The sequence below is a fragment of the Candoia aspera genome, chromosome 12 (genome assembly GCF_035149785.1).
Source record: "Candoia aspera isolate rCanAsp1 chromosome 12, rCanAsp1.hap2, whole genome shotgun sequence".
NCBI classification, from domain to species: domain Eukaryota; kingdom Metazoa; phylum Chordata; class Lepidosauria; order Squamata; family Boidae; genus Candoia; species Candoia aspera.
Window position 1 is genome coordinate 21,696,584 of NC_086164.1, and position 16,550 is coordinate 21,713,133.

General features: G+C 43.2%; 1 protein-coding gene across 1 annotated transcript in view; it reads left to right on the forward strand.

Annotated features, from left to right (window-relative positions):
• Positions 1–16,550, forward strand: part of STARD8 (StAR related lipid transfer domain containing 8) — an 80,861-nt gene that overhangs the window by 15,455 nt on the left and 48,856 nt on the right. The gene's annotated exons all lie outside the window — the stretch shown is intronic.

Sequence of the window (16,550 nt, forward strand, 5' to 3'; positions counted from 1 at the left end):
AACAAGCAACCTGTTCAGTCACGTCCCTGCTGACCTTTTTCTGCAAAGGAGCCATTTGTTGCTAGACTGCAGCTGGCACCAGCAGAAGAGAAAAGAAGCACAATCAGCTTAAAGCCTTCTGCTAATCAAGTTCTGTACAATCAAGTCCCAGCAGCAGGGCAGGCCCAATTCCAACTCTTTAGCTAATGAACTGAGTTGCTGGCACTGCCAGCAGCCAACCTGCTTAAACTCAGCGGCATGACAGATGTGCCTTTTTAGTATGAAGAAGGCAGCCAACAATAGCAAACGTGCAAGGGGAGAACAGCATGAGATTGAGGAAGCCTATGCAAGATGGGATGGCTATTGTCCAACCAAGAGACGCCACCCCCGTTCCTCAGTAAAATGATTCAATTGTTCCATGCATTATGGGAGAAACAATGGTTCTCCACTCCTACAGGAAGGTAGCCTAATGATGAACCTCAGAAGAAAATTAATAGTGGCTCAGTAATCAGTCAGTTTATATTTAGTCAGGAAGTGAGAGGAAGCCATGCAATCTCCTTCCTCAAAGTGTTGCATTACTTTCTTTCATACTTGGCAGATTTCTTTCAAGTATATTTTGAGGATGATACCACTTTGATGGCTGAAAGCGAAGAGGAACTGAGGAGCCTTATGATGAAGGTGAAAGAAGAAAGTGCAAAAGCTGGCTTGCAGCTAAACCTCAAAAAAAAACAAGATTATGGCAACCAGCTTGCTTGATAACTGGCAAATAGAGGGAGAAAATGTAGAAGCAGTGAAAGACTTTGTATTTCTAGGTGCGAAGATTACTGCAGATGCTGACTGCAGTCAGGAAATCAGAAGACGCTTAATCCTTGGGAGAAGAGCAATGACAAATCTCGATAAGTTAGTTAAGAGCAGAGACATCACACTGACAACAAAGGTCTGCATAGTTAAAGCAATAGTATTCCCAGTAGTAACATATGGCTGCGAGAGCTGGACCATAAGGAAGGCTGAGAGAAGGAAGATAGATGCTTTTGAACTGTGGTGTTGGAGGAAAATTCTGAGAGTGCCTTGGACTGCAAGAAGATCAAACCAGTCCATCCTCCAGGAAATAAAGCCAGACTGCTCACTTGAGGGAACGATATTAAAGGCAAAACTGAAATACTTTGGCCACATAATGAGAAGACAGGACACCCTGGAGAAGGTGCTGATGCTGGGGAGAGTGGAAGGCAAAAGGAAGAGGGGCCGACCAAGGGCAAGATGGATGGATGATATTCTAGAGGTGACGGACTTGTCCCTGGGGGAGCTGGGGGTGTTGACGACCGACAGGAAGCTCTGGCGTGGGCTGGTCCATGAAGTCATGAAGAGTCAGAAGCGACTAAATGAATAAACAACAACAAACAAAAGAGAGGAAGAGTGTCTTTAGAGCTATAAACCCCACCAGGACTATTTTTCCTCATCTGCAGGTTTTTGTGTTGTAATTATTTGAGATCATATTTGGAACACCCTTTTGAGCTTTCCTGTGTGGGTGAGGATCCTGAACTGCTGATTGATGGCTATACAGCTTCCTCTGGAAAATGTTCATTGAAAAAGCCCACCTCCTCTTTTATGAATCTGTTCCACTATTGAACTATTCTTATCATAAGGAAAGGTTTTATAACCCTGATGGTGTTCTAGAAATTTTGTAAAATCTGGCTGGTCTCCCAGCCCTTGAGATAGAGTGGTTGTGGAGCCCCTGTTGGTAGTGTTTTTTGTGGTACGCATAGTGTGGTCTGTCCAGACATAGGTGGTCTCGTTTTTCTTCTTTTATTGTTTTCTGTTTTTAAATTGCAAGCTACCCAGAACCCCTCTGGAACTGGGCAGCCTCTAAATTTAATGGAGGAGCAGGAGGAGGAAGAGAAGTCATTTCCAGAAACACAAGATGTTTTGTTTGTTTATTTATTTATTTTGTCAAATTTCTCTACCGCCCATCTCACATATGACAACTCTGCGTGGCTTACAGATAATAGAATGTCAAATCACTAAAAACACTACAATATAAATATTTGTTGTTTATTCGTTTAGTCGCTTCCGACTCTTCGTGACTTCATGGACCAGCCCATGCCAGAGCTTCCTGTCGGTTGTCAACACCCCCAGCTCCCCCAGGGACGAGTCCGTCACCTCTAGAATACCATCCATCCACCTTGCCCTTGGTCGGCCCCTCTTCCTTTTGCCCTCCACTCTCCCCAGCATCAGCATCTTCTCCAGGGTGTCCTGTCTTCTCATTATGTGGCCAAAGTATTTCAGTTTTGCCTTTAATATCATTCCCTCAAGTGAGCAGTCTGGCTTGATTTCCTGGAGGATGGACTGGTTTGATCTTCTGGCAGTCCAAGGCACTCTCAGAATTTTCCTCCAACACCACAGTTCAAAAGCATCTATCTTCCTTCGCTCACCCTTCCTTATGGTCCAGCTCTCGCAGCCATATGTTACTACGGGGAACACCATTGCTTTAACTATGCGGACCTTTGTTGTCAGTGTGATGTCTCTGCTCTTAACTATTTTATCGAGATTTGTCATTGCTCTTCTCCCAAGGATTAAGTGGCTTTTGATTTCCTGACTGCAGTCAGGATCTGCAGTAATCTTCGCACCTAGAAATACAAAGTCTTTCACTGCTTCTACATTTTCTCCCTCTATCTGCCAGTTATCAATCAAGCTGGTTGCCATAATCTTGGTTTTTTTGAGGTTTAGCTGCAAGCTAGCTTTTGCACTTTCTTCTTTCACCTTCATCATAAGGCTCCTCAGTTCCTCTTCACTTTCAGCCATCAAAGTGGTATCATCTGCATATCTGAGATTGTTAATGTTTCTTCCAGCGATTTTAACTCCAGCCTTGGATTCCTCAAGCCCAGCACCTCGCATAATGTGTTCTGCATACAAGTTGAATAGGTAGGGTGAGAGTATACAGCCCTGCTGTACTCCTTTCCCAATCTTAAACCAGTCCATTGTTCCGTGGTGTGTTCTTACTGTTGCTACTTGGTCATTATACAGATTCTTCAGGAGGCATACAAGATGACTTGGTATCCCCATACCACTAAGAACTTGCCACAATTTATTATGGTCCACACAGTCAAAGGCTTTAGAATAGTCAATAAAACAGAAATAGATGTTTTTCTGAAACTCCCTGGCTTTTTCCATTATCCAGCGGATATTGGCAATTTGGTCTCTAGTTCCTCTGCCTTTTCTAAACCCAGCTTGTACATCTGGCAATTCTTGCTCCATGAACTGCTGAAGTCTACCTTGCAGGATCTTGAGCATTACCTTACTGGCATGTGAAATGAGTGCCACTGTTCAATAGTTTGAACATTCTTTAGTGTTCCCCTTTTTTGGTATGGGGATATAAGTTGATTTTTTCCAGTCTGATGGCCATTCTTGTGTTTTCCAAATTTGCTGGCATATAGCATGCATTACCTTGACAGCATCATCTTGCAAGATTTTGAACAGTTCAGCTGGGATGCCGTCGTCTCCTGCTGCCTTGTTATTAGCAATGCTTCTTAAGGCCCACTCAACCTCACTCTTCAGGATGTCTGGCTCTAGCTCACCGACCACACTGTCAAAGCTATCCCTGATATTGTTATCCTTCCTATACAGGTCTTCTGTATATTCTTGCCACCTTTTCTTGATCTCTTCTCCTTCTGTTAGGTCCTTGCCATCTTTGTTTTTGATCATACCCATTTTTGCCTGGAATTTACCTCCAATGTTTCTAATTTTCTGGAAGAGGTCTCTTGTCCTTCCTATTCTATTGTCTTCTTCCACTTCCGCGCATTGCTTGTTTAAAAATAATTCCTCATCTCTTCTGGCTAACCTCTGGAATTTTGCATTTAATTGGGCATATCTCCCCCTATCACTGTTGCCTTTTGCTTTCCTTCTTTCTTGGGCTACTTCTAGTGTCTCAGCAGACAGCCATTTTGCCTTCTTGGTTTTCTCTTTCTTTGAGATGTATTTTGTTGCCGCCTCCTGAACAATGCTGCGAACTTCTGTCCATAGTTCTTCCGGGACCCTATCTACTAAGTCCAGTCCCTTAAATCTATCCTTCACCTCCACTGCATATTCCCTAGGAATATTAGTGAGCTCATATCTAGCTGATCTGTGGGTCTTCCCTAATCTCTTTAGTCTGATCCTAAATTGTGCAATAAGAAGTTTGTGATCTGAACTACAGTCAGCTCCAGGTCTTGTTTTTACCGACTGTACAGATGTCCGCCACCTACACATAAATACAGATTTTAAGATGTTTGTGATCTAGAACCATTTATCAGACCACACCAAATCATATGCAAACGAGATTCTTCATGTGGATAGACACATGGACACTGGGGATAGGAGCAATTGCTGATTCTGTTGGATATCCCTTCTTTAACTTTTTAAAAAATACTGGTATTATTTGTTTATAGTAAACATGATTTTATGGTCCAGTTAGATGAAGAGGTGTTCATTAAAGATGAACATCCATTAGATTCAAATCAAATTTACGTGTTTGTGTGTATGTATGTATGTATGTATTATGTATGTATACATTAATAATTTATTAACTAAATTTACTTCAGCAAAGGATCGTTACCTTGTCGTGGTGCTGGAGCTTGAGCACCTCAATGATGCCATGAGCTAAACCGTGAAGGGCCACCCAAGACGGGAAGGTCATGACAGAGAGGTCAGACTAAATGCGATCCCTGGGGAAGGTAATGGCAACCCACCTCAGTATTCTTGCCGTGAAAACTAAATGGATCAGTACAACCAGAGATATGTCGGTATACCATCGGAAGATGAGACCCCCAGGTCGGAAGATGGTCAAAATGCTACTGGGGAGGAACAGAGGATGAGCTCAACTAGCCCCAGACGTGATGACGCAGCTAGCTCAAAGCCGAAAGGACGGCTAGCGGCCGACGGTGCTGGTGGTGAACGGCGAATCCGATGTTCTAAGGATCAACACACCATCGGAACCTGGAATGTAAGATCTATGAGCCAGGGCAAATTGGATGTGGTTATTGGTGAGATGTCAAGATTAAAGATAGACATTCTGGGCGTCAGTGAACTGAAATGGACTGGAATGGGCCACTTCACATCAAATGACCACCAGATCTACTACTGCGGACAAGAGGACCACAGAAGAAATGGAGTAGCCTTCATAATTAATAGTAAAGTGGCTAAAGCAGTGCTTGGATACAACCCAAAAAATGATAGAATGATCTCAATTCGAATTCAGGGCAAGCCATCTAACATCACAGTGATCCAAATATACGCCCCAACCACAAATGCTGAAGAAGCTGAAGTAGAGCAGTTCTATGAGGATCTGCAGCACCTACTGGACAACACGCCTAAAAGAGATGTTATTTTCATCACAGGAGACTGGAATGCTAAGGTGGGCAGTCAAATGACACCTCGAATTACAGGTAAGTATGGCCTGGGAGAACAAAACGAAGCAGGACACAGGCTGATAGAATTTTGCCAAGACAATTCACTCTGCATAACAAACACTCTCTTCCAACAACCTAAGAGACGGCTTTATACATGGACTTCACCAGATGGACAACACCGAAATCAGATTGATTACATCCTTTGCAGCCAAAGGTGGCGAACATCTGTACAGTCGGTAAAAACAAGGCCTGGAGCTGACTGTAGTTCAGATCACGAACTTCTTCTTGCACAATTTAGGATCAGACTAAAGAGATTAGGGAAGACCCACAGATCAGCTAGATATGAGCTCACTAATATTCCTAAGGAATATGCAGTGGAGGTGAAGAATAGATTTAAGGGACTGGACTTAGTAGATAGGGTCCCGGAAGAACTCTGGACAGAAGTTGGCAGCATTGTTCAGGAGGCGGCAACAAAATACATCCCAAAGAAAGAGAAAACCAAGAAGGCAAAATGGCTGTCTGCTGAGACACTAGAAGTAGCCCAAGAAAGAAGGAAAGCAAAAGGCAACAGTGATAGGGGGAGATATGCCCAATTAAATGCAAAATTCCAGAGGTTAGCCAGAAGAGATAAGGAATTATTTTTAAACAAGCAATGCGCGGAAGTGGAAGAAGACAATAGAATAGGAAGGACAAGAGACCTCTTCCAGAAAATTAGAAACATTGGAGGTAAATTCCAGGCAAAAATGGGTATGATCAAAAACAAAGATGGCAAGGACCTAACAGAAGAAGAAGAGATTAAGAAAAGGTGGCAAGAATATACAGAAAACCTGTATAGGAAGGATAACAATATCGGGGATAGCTTTGACAGTGTGGTCGGTGAGCTAGAGCCAGACATCCTGAAGAGTGAGGTTGAGTGGGCCTTAAGAAGCATTGCTAATAACAAGGCAACAGGAGATGACGGCATCCCAGCTGAACTGTTCAAAATCTTGCAAGATGATGCTGTCAAGGTAATGCATGCTATATGCCAGCAAATTTGGAAAACACAAGAATGGCCATCAGACTGGAAAAAATCAACTTATATCCCCATACCAAAAAAGGGGAACACTAAAGAATGTTCAAACTATCGAACAGTGGCACTCATTTCACATGCCAGTAAGGTAATGCTCAAGATCCTGCAAGGTAGACTTCAGCAGTTCATGGAGCGAGAATTGCCAGACGTACAAGCTGGGTTTAGAAAAGGCAGAGGAACTAGAGACCAAATTGCCAACATCCGCTGGATAATGGAAAAAGCCAGGGAGTTTCAGAAAAACATCTATTTCTGTTTTATTGACTATTCTAAAGCCTTTGACTGTGTGGACCATAACAAATTGTGGCAAGTTCTTAGCGGTATGGGGATACCAAGTCATCTTGTATGCCTCCTGAAGAATCTGTATAACGACCAAGTAGCAACAGTAAGAACAGACCACGGAACAACAGACTGGTTTAAGATTGGGAAAGGAGTACGGCAGGGCTGTATACTCTCACCCTACCTATTCAACTTGTATGCAGAACACATCATGCGACAAGCTGGCCTTGAGGAATCCAAGGCTGGAGTTAAAATCTCTGGAAGAAACATTAACAATCTCAGATATGCAGATGATACCACTTTGATGGCTGAAAGTGAAGAGGAACTGAGGAGCCTTATGATGAAGGTGACAGAAGAAAGTGCAAAAGCTGGTTTGCAGCTAAACCTCAAAAAAACCAAGATTATGGCAACCAGCTTGATTGATAACTGGCAAATAGAGGGAGAAAATGTAGAAGCAGTGAAAGACTTTGTATTCCTAGGTGCAAAGATTACTGCAGATGCTGACTGCAGTCAGGAAATCAGAAGACGCTTAATCCTTGGAAGAAGAGCAATGACAAATCTCGATAAAATAGTTAAGAGCAGAGACATCACACTGACAACAAAGGCCCGCATAGTTAAAGCAATGGTGTTCCCTGTAGTAACATATGGCTGCGAGAGCTGGACCATAAGGAAGGCTGAGCGAAGGAAGATCGATGCTTTTGAACTGTGGTGTTGGAGGAAAATTCTGAGAGTGCCTTGGACTGCAAGAAGATCCAACCAGTCCATCCTCCAGGAAATCAAGCCAGACTGCTCACTTGAGGGAATGATATTAAAGGCAAAACTGAAATACTTTGGCCACATAATGAGAAGACAGGACACCCTGGAGAAGATGCTGATGCTAGGGAGAGTGGAAGGCAAAAGGAAGAGGGGCCGACCAAGGGCAAGATGGATGGATGATATTCTAGAGGTGACGGACTCGTCCCTGGGGGAGCTGGGGGTGTTGACGACCGACAGGAAGCTCTGGCGTGGGCTGGTCCATGAAGTCACGAAGAGTCGGAAGCGACTAAACGAATAAACAACAACAACTAAATTTAATTTAATTAATTAAATTAACTGCCCAGGATTGCTTTGGCAAGATGGGCAGTGAAGAAATGTGAGGAATAAATAAATAATTAAATTAAATTAAATTATACTTACAGACATTTTAGGTGTTTTGTGTAAATTATGAACATTACCAGAAGCTACTGAGTGGGGCCATAGATTAGTTTTACATTCTGCCGTTCCTCCAGGAGCTGAAGGCCTCCCCTCCCTTGTGTGCTGTGCTCAACTGAAGGCCCTCCTTTGCCCAGAGCTTAGCATCTCCCCTCTACTTTCTGATAAATCCTGACATCAAAAACTGACCAGCCCCTTACCTCCTTGTTTTTTTTAATCCTGGGGCCATAACATAAGGTGGTCCAGGTTCATTTCTACCTATACCCTTCTGTGAAACATGAAACAGAAAGCTAGTTATGGAACACAGAAAGAAACACTTGATTTTGTCCTCAGCTGAACACTCAAAAAGGCAGTTTTATGCTCTGAATGCACTGCATACCTCTGCTGTCTTAAAAGCGATTCCTGCTGCTTATTGCTTTTCACCTTGTGCATATCCTGCACGGATCATTTCAGCAGTTAGGATGTAAGCCAGCCTTTGGATGAAGTGAGCCCTTTTACCCCTAGGAGAAAAAGCTGTCCCCCTCCTGCCCCTCTTCCCCTTCTTTGCTTTGTCTCCTCCTGTGCATGAGGTGGGACTAAAAAGACAATGGCATGGAGGGAGCCATGGAAGGAAATTGGAGCTACCTTTGCCCCTGCCTGAGGAGGGGATGCGTTGTTCCTCTTGGAAAGGTAGCAGCCCTCACCATAGAAAGAACTTATGGAGCAGAAAGCTCATACTATGCCACCAACTTCCTCGATTTATGCTGTAGGGCTATCGGAAATTCTTAACATTCCTAGGAGTCAGCATCTAGGAATTTTTAGGAGCTTTGATAATCAGGAAGCAGGTGTATTCCTGTTATAACTTCGTTCATGTCTGACTTGGTCTGATTTGGTACCAGCAACCTGTGAACTGGTAGAATTCTAAGTAATTTAGATTACTGTGTGGTTGTGACAAATAAGTAACCAAATTCAGTTTGCCTAGGACTTGACCTACCTTTCCTTCAAGCCAAAGGAAGTCACTACATCATGTGGCTACATAAAATTGCTGATTGTTCAGTTTTGCAGGAAAGCTTCATTGGTCTGTAGAGAAGGTTTCACCTGACACATTCCTAATGATAGAAACCAAGGGGAATTTATTTTACACTATGTTTCCCAGACAGAAATAGCATACTCAAGGCCTTGGACTGTTCTCATATTTCTTTTTAAAAGCACCGAAGGTTTGTTTGCCCTCCTGATTTAGTTGATGCCAAGACAGCATACTTTGCAATCAGCCAGAAGGATCTGGGGGTTCCCACATCTTCAACAGCCACAGCAGTATTACCACAAGCCTTTCAGCTTGCATGGAGGCATCCTAGACTTGCATTCATTTTGGATCAGAGCTGAGAGTCTGAAAGATAGCTATGTAGAACACACACAGCTGGAATTTATGAGCCACCCAGAGTCACCTGACAGTTGAATAAATGAATAAACTCAAATCCTCATTTTTTATCTCCAGTCCCTAATTGATTTATTGGTGGAAAACAGTGATGGCTAGAGCTTTTCATTGGTTGAGAAATTAGGGTTTCTGGAAAAGCAGAATAGAGAAATGCTCTAGGGATTTTGCATTTGTATCAGGCTGCTTGCTGGGGGCCTTTCCATGTAGCCCTCAACAGAAAAGGAAACATTCCACTGGTACCTTTCCTTTCAAGGCTATCTCAGATAAAAGCACTCTAACTGTGGCCTTCCCCAGAAGTCTTTGACTGCTTGTAGCTGAATGAAAAACTGGTGAAGATCTTTATTCTCCCATCTGTTGCTCCTGCCTCTTCCTTTTCCTCAATGTACCATATTAACAAATGCTTTCCTGATCTGTATTGACTCCCCAGGCAGTTCAGAGTCTGTTCTTCATTCTCCCAGTCCTGTTCCTTCCACATCTCCCAGGTGCCTGTGCTTCCATGCACAGTGTATATGAAATGAAAAGAATCCATGCAAGTCCTTAGTTCTCACAGTTTATGCTACTTATAGGTTCCACCTGTTCTTAACGTTTTAATTTTTATCTTTAGCTCTATGAGTAAAATTTGTGGATCAGATTTTAGAGCCAGTTTGGAGTCTCTAATGAATTTTTTGGCCCAGCTGCATAGGAAGCAAAATGTTTTCCTGGAGCAGATTGAGCAAGGGAGAGGGAGAAAGACGGCTTCCTGCTCTTGCCTTCATGCTGTGCAACAATTGGCCAAGTTTTTGTCTTCCAGTTCTTGCCACCCTTGACTATACTTTGGTTTGTGGGAATACTTTGGATGTCATAGGCTTTCTCTACTCCCTTCTGCCTTGATATGGTTGTTTGTCAAAGATTCAGCAAAATTTGGTTACTTGTATAATGTAAACTGCCATATAAAAAGTATTTGCAGCAGTATCTTTAATTTACAGTATATTATTTTGGGCCAGTTTGCCTTAGTAAAAGACACATACATTTCTACCAGATCCTTGACAATTCAGCATATATTTCAGAATATCTCCAGTTTCCAAAAGATTGTTATTATGATGTTAAATCTTTATATACCACTGTATTCTCAAGATATTGACACCCCACCCCACCCCCCTGCCCCCCATAGTTTAATTTAGTAAAACCTAAAACAAGTAGAAAGAGATTAAATTGTACGGAGAAATAATAGATTTTTATCTGTACCAAACTGATAGCAAATTAGCCCTCCAGGGAGCTGCTTTCACTGAAATAGCTCTTCCCCAGGTTCATCCAGACAGCATTTTTCTTAAGCCACATTTGCAGTTGTGAAGGAACGGGCTCTCATGCCGTAAGCTGGCCTGCAACTGGCCTCTGCAACAGGATGTCCCGGTGCCCAAGCACGGAAGATGCGTTGGCCTTTTCTGGCATGCATGCATTCTGTACACCAAACAGAAGAGCATTTATATTCCTGAGCCGTGAAATAGCTCACATTTAAACTCTGGAAAAGCCATTTATTTTAGGCCACGTGAGAGCAACAGCTGGGCCTTAGACGAGCCTGCCCACATCTGCCCACTCTCCTCTTTCACAGCTTTCCATGATGTCATATATGGCAGCTTTGTGATGCAGCTTTTTTTCAACACATGACTTGACTGTGTGGCTATTTTAAAGGAGGAGTTTAGGATCTTAGAGTTAAAATTCAGAGCCTGGGGATTTTAATGCTCTTATAAAGGATGAGAAGGAGTGAGGCTTGCTAGATGATTTCTTTCTTTTTTAAAGAGAACTCAGAGGCCTGTGAGGTACAAAAGAGTTGGGGTTGAGGGAGAGGTGAGGAAAGTAAAGTTAGAATTAAGAAACAAAGTGCCTGTAAGTACACAGCCAGCTGATAATTTGAGTCCCAAAACTAAAGGCCACATTCTACAAGATTGGAAATACATATTCATATCTAACATGCATTTCTTGCAGGGCAGGGTAAGGTTTGCTCTACAAATTAAGTCCATTAACTTTCCTGGGCCACCTAGCAAATAAACTTTGTAAAAGAAAACATAAATTTTCTTCTAAGCAGTTCAAACAGTGAAAGTGACCTGACTTGCTTCACTGGAGCAAGGAGACCTCCCAGTTTGCTGACCTTTGATGAAGTGCTAACCAAAATACTTCCAGGCTGTAGGCTGCTTCCAGCATGATGCTGACTCTGGTCAAGAGGGCTCTGAGGAGGGGTGGTGGGCTGTGTTATGGCCTGTGCTGGAGTCACCCCTGTAGCCCCCTCAGCTACTGTCCTGGTGGCATTGCCGCCCATGCCAGAAACACTGAATTGAAAACCCTGCTGCGGGGTTCCCCATAGCCTCAGGAAACCCCTGCGTATATACCAAATGGCCTGATATGCAGATATCTTGAGTAAGTTATGAAATAAATAAAAATGTGAACACCGAGTTACAGTTCCCATGGAATAGGCTCAGGTATAGCAAAACAAATTTCCCGAGCCTTGAGTGGATTCTTGATTCTGCAATTCTATATTATCACCTTTTAAACATCTCATTGCTCAGTTAGGTGGTGGTGCCTACATGTCCTTGGCTGATCTGGAGAGGAGGCTAGACTGGAAAGTTAAAAAATGTCCCAGAAAACAGCTGTGGCCAACTACTTCTGCATTGTTGCCAAGAAAATTACATAGCTGTGTTCATGAAGTCACCAAGAGTTTAGTTCATCATGAAGGAGATGTTAACTTCACCACATGTGATGTGCCAGTCTTTAATGATGATGTGCGGAGCTTTTCCATAGAGGAAAATGAGCCCGTCCCAGGATGGAGGCAGTGTACAACGCATGGATTTTAGTTAACACATAATTTGCTACCTCAAGGAAGAATAAAAAAGAATGGGAAATAGACATCATACAACCATAGCTGATTCATTATTGGATTAGCAGAGAAATAATAAAATCATTTGTGCATCTGGCACATATAGAAAATCAGTAGCCAATACCATTTTGGAATATGCTTGTACATTTCTGCTGAACTGCATTTGTTTGAGGTGTGTATATATGTATGTACACACATACATACTGTTTAAAAATTTTTAAAAAGGGTGGTGGTGGTGGTTAGTCCTGAACAGTTGACTGTGCAATGGAGGCAGGGTTGACTCAGACCACTTTTGTCAATCCTTTGGGAGGGGGCAGGAAAACTCTTGAATTCTCTTGGCTTAGCGGGAGTGGCTTGGATAGCTTTTGATGCTGGTGTCCAAAAAGGTGTATTTTCTTCCATTTGCCCTGCCCCAAATTTCTTTGTTTTCTGCATGTGCAGTCTGGTTGGCTGAAGAACTTGATATAAAAACAAACTCTGTTCTGATAGTCTAGGGGAAAGGCTGGCTTCTACCTCTTTTCTGGCACCCACCCCCTCCCCCCACCCCAGGCCCACATCTAGGGCTCTTTGGAACAGCAGGAAGGAAGGAAGGAAATGCCCTGCTTGCAGTTCACATTCCCAGTGCTGATGTGAAGCGGAGTTCACCAGGATCCCAGGCCTGCCCCGCTAACCCGCCCATGTTCTTTGCTGCTCTCCAGGCTTGGTCTGCAGAGATACTTTGATTCTGCCTGCTTCCTCCTGTGCATGCCTGGAGAGCAGCAAGCAAACCATCTCTTGGAGGGAATAGCAGTTTTAAATCTACTTTGTACTTCTGAAAAGCCCAAGAAGTTGCTTGGAGGGTGGATCCGAGACCTGCCTGGCTTCAGATCTGCTGCAATGCTCTTTTATCACCCCCAGCTCTGTGCCTTCAGGGGTGAGCCTAAGTCTCCACTCAGCTCTGCAAGAGATATACCTCCTTTTGTGACTTGTGTGCTTACAGTATGTCTTTGCTCTGGAAAATTGACCTTTTGCTTACTGAAAATGCATAATGTAGCTGGATGGTCTCGGTGTAGTGGGATCCTCTTCAGCTGGATGCTGGAACTGTTTTTTTTTTTTTTTTGATAGTTTTTATTTTCCCAAAGACCAAGCAGTGATAGGCATAGTCAGCTTTGTTTTCCAGCCAGGAGCCTGTATAAGAAGACTCTTTTGCACCAGGAGCTGGGAAGATGGGTGATGTCAGACTCCATCATATAGGTTAACTATATATACCAGATGCAGAGTGTGCACTAAGATATTACCTCTGAAAATCAATGAGGAAGTAGTACTAAATTAGTATTTCTGTCCCCAAGCAAATTTTGAAAAAAAAAAATCCTTGCTTGTGAAATAGGTACCTCATCCTAACAGAAATTGATCAGGGCTGTCGTGCAGCTATTTTATGCAGTTGCTGTGAGATCCTATTACTTCGGGTTAAATTCTTGAGTAATCAGTGGAGGCTGGATTCTGCAATAACTCCAGTTGGCTTGAGATTTACAACAGAGCAGGGGCTGGCTAAACACTGTTGGTCTTCCAGAATCATTTTAAAAGGGCAAGGTTGAAGAGTCTTCCTTTGCTCTCTCTCTTGCCCCATGCTGCTCTTCTGCTGAACTTTGGCAAGCGAGTGAATTATTTTGTTCTGATTTGAGTTGTGTTCTACAGAGCAATATTGTCCTGTAGTCTTGATCTATTGATTCATCCCAGAGCAGTTCTTAAGTCTGATGCACAAGAACTTCACCTTGGAGGCCACACATTAAGGCAGTGCGGCAGATTGTCTCCTTTACCTTCCTGTCCCTGAGCCAAGAGAGACTCCTGCTAAGGCTGCCTTCATCCCATCCTCTGGCCTTCCTTGGAAGACAGATTCCATGGCAATTCACACTGGAGAATTGATTGCCTCTCTTGAGTTAGTCCATCTGGCATGGCCACTTCAGTCCAGATCATACTCTGCACAGCCATTTTGAGAGAATCATAGAGGTGCCTTGCCTTGAAAAGGCATGTGTGTAAAGATGTTTTACTAGTATTGCAACAATCCTGGTATTCTGGATTCACTGCAAACTGCGGTGGGTCAATTGATTTGGAACAGAAAACGCTGTCCTGGAGGGGGTGATTCCTATTTGTGGGGTGTTGAAGCAGCTCCTGTTTTTCTGGAAACCCAGAACAACTTAAGCAGTTCTCTTTTAGGCTCTTGTGTTCAGTTTAGCACAGTGATTCTGGTTGTGAAGTGGGCTTGCATTTATAAAGCCGAAAAAAGCCAAGTAATATATCGATTGTATCTTCCTTGATATTTGTAAACCACCTGGACAACTCCCATGCCATCTAAATTCCTTCAGTGCAGTGAAATGGGAGAAATTGGGTAGTCCTAAAGTCTAGATCCTGAGGTTGACTCTGCTAATGTTGCAGTATTGTGCATGCACGCTTACCTGAAATTAAATCCTGCTGAACCCAGGAAAGATCATTTTTACTAAGATATGCACTGAACTGTATTGTAAAAGACTAAATTTCATTTGATAGGGAATTGGCTTTCTATTAAGTAGCAGGCATAGCAAAGGGCATACTGAATCCTGGGTATGGGGAATAAGTGCATGCTACCCAAAGTGCTCATGCTGTACTCCTGATTTTAACTCCCCAACATATACACAGTGTGGGTGTTACTCAAAGGAAAAGAACTACTATTTTCATATTAAGTAGTCCTGAACTTAAAGTATCATGCATTTAGTCTTGCATTCATTGAAAAAATGCTAAAATGATAAGCTGGTCTAAAGCCCTTTTGAGGACACTGTGCTTTATAGTCCAGGGGAATTTTACCTGAATGTCTTCACTCGCTAATCTGCAATTAACACAGTTATTTTGCACTGCTCTCCTTCCATTGTTTTCAGTTAAGTACCTTTGGCCGATGCACAGATTATGAGTTCAGTGCTTTTGCTGCATCACCTCATCAGTGTTCCTTGGCTTTCTTTCAGAAGCTGAGGCTAAGAAAGCTTGTGCTTGGCTGCTAGCCACCAGATTTCCTCAATATGCACAATTGTATGAAGGTAGGAAGCCTTTCTGGTGTTTCTGCAGGGCCAACTGAGATAGTGTGCACATTAGGAGTGAGCGCTCTTCACCACAATGGGCATGTTGGTTGCAAAAACTTGTCAAGAGTGGTTCAGCTGCATTCATCCTTGAAGTAATCAGATGATCTTTCATCGCCCCTTATACAATGAAACTGGGTGGGTGTTGTTTCTAGCTGCAGTTTTGAAATCTCTGGAAGAAAAAATTTGCCGCCTCCTCTGCTGTAATTCCTCCACTTCCCATTGTCTTCCAGTTGGGCTCTATTACTCTCTGCTTGCTCATCTCCACCTTTGCACACTATACTTAGACTTTCTGTCATGGCCCAGCCATACCAACCCTTCCCCAGCAGCCTCTTGATTGCTTGCCCCTGCTTCTTCCCTGTCTCTTCTTAATACAGCCAGATACTCCTTCCTGTTAAGTTGAAGTTCTTGCCACACTCCATATAGTCCTGGTTCCAAAGCTGAGACCAGGAACATAGGTTACCAGTTTGAAGGAGCAAGCAACACCAACATCATCAGCTCCAAGAAATGTTTATTTATTTATTATTTATTTATTAATCAAATTTATCACCGCCCATCTCCCAAAAGGGACTCTGGGCGGTTTACAATAAGACATAGATAAAAATATAAAACTATAAAACCCTATAATACAAATACAATAAATATAATAAAAACCTTGATGGCTAAAAGTTCTTTAAGATTTTCAGGCAGAGCTGGGTCCTTCTAAGAAACTAACCATCCCCAAGAATGGCTACTCTCCCTCCCGCCCCAGGCATAATTACAGAACCAGGTCTTTAGCTCTTTCCTAAAGTCCAGGAGGGAGGGAGCCAATCTCACTTCTCGGGGAAGGATATTCCAAAGGGCAGGTGCTATTGCAGAGAAGGCCTGCCTCCTAGATCCCGCCAGATGGAATTCTCTTGCAGACGGGGTCCATAGCATGCCCTCTCTACACGACCGGGTGGGACAGGCTGTTTGTTCCTGGTCCAGGGGCTGAAGCTGCCTATAAAAACTCCCTGGGTTGAGGGAGCCTACAAATGGAGACTTGCCTTGGCTTTTCAAAACTCCAGATAACCTGGCTGCAATGCCAGACAGTATGGCTGCTGCACTAAGAGTATATGGCAAAGACATGAAATTGGTGGCCATTCAGAAGTTGCTGGGCTGCAACTCCTAGTATCCCTCAGTCATGGTCATGCTGATGGGGCTGCTGATAGTTGTAGTTCAGCAATCTCAGTTGCCTGATTTTCCTGGGCAGTAGGAAGCAGTCCTTTGGCAAGATTCTTTAGAAGCAATTTCACAAGAGAAGGATTTGTAGAAGGATTATACTTTCTTT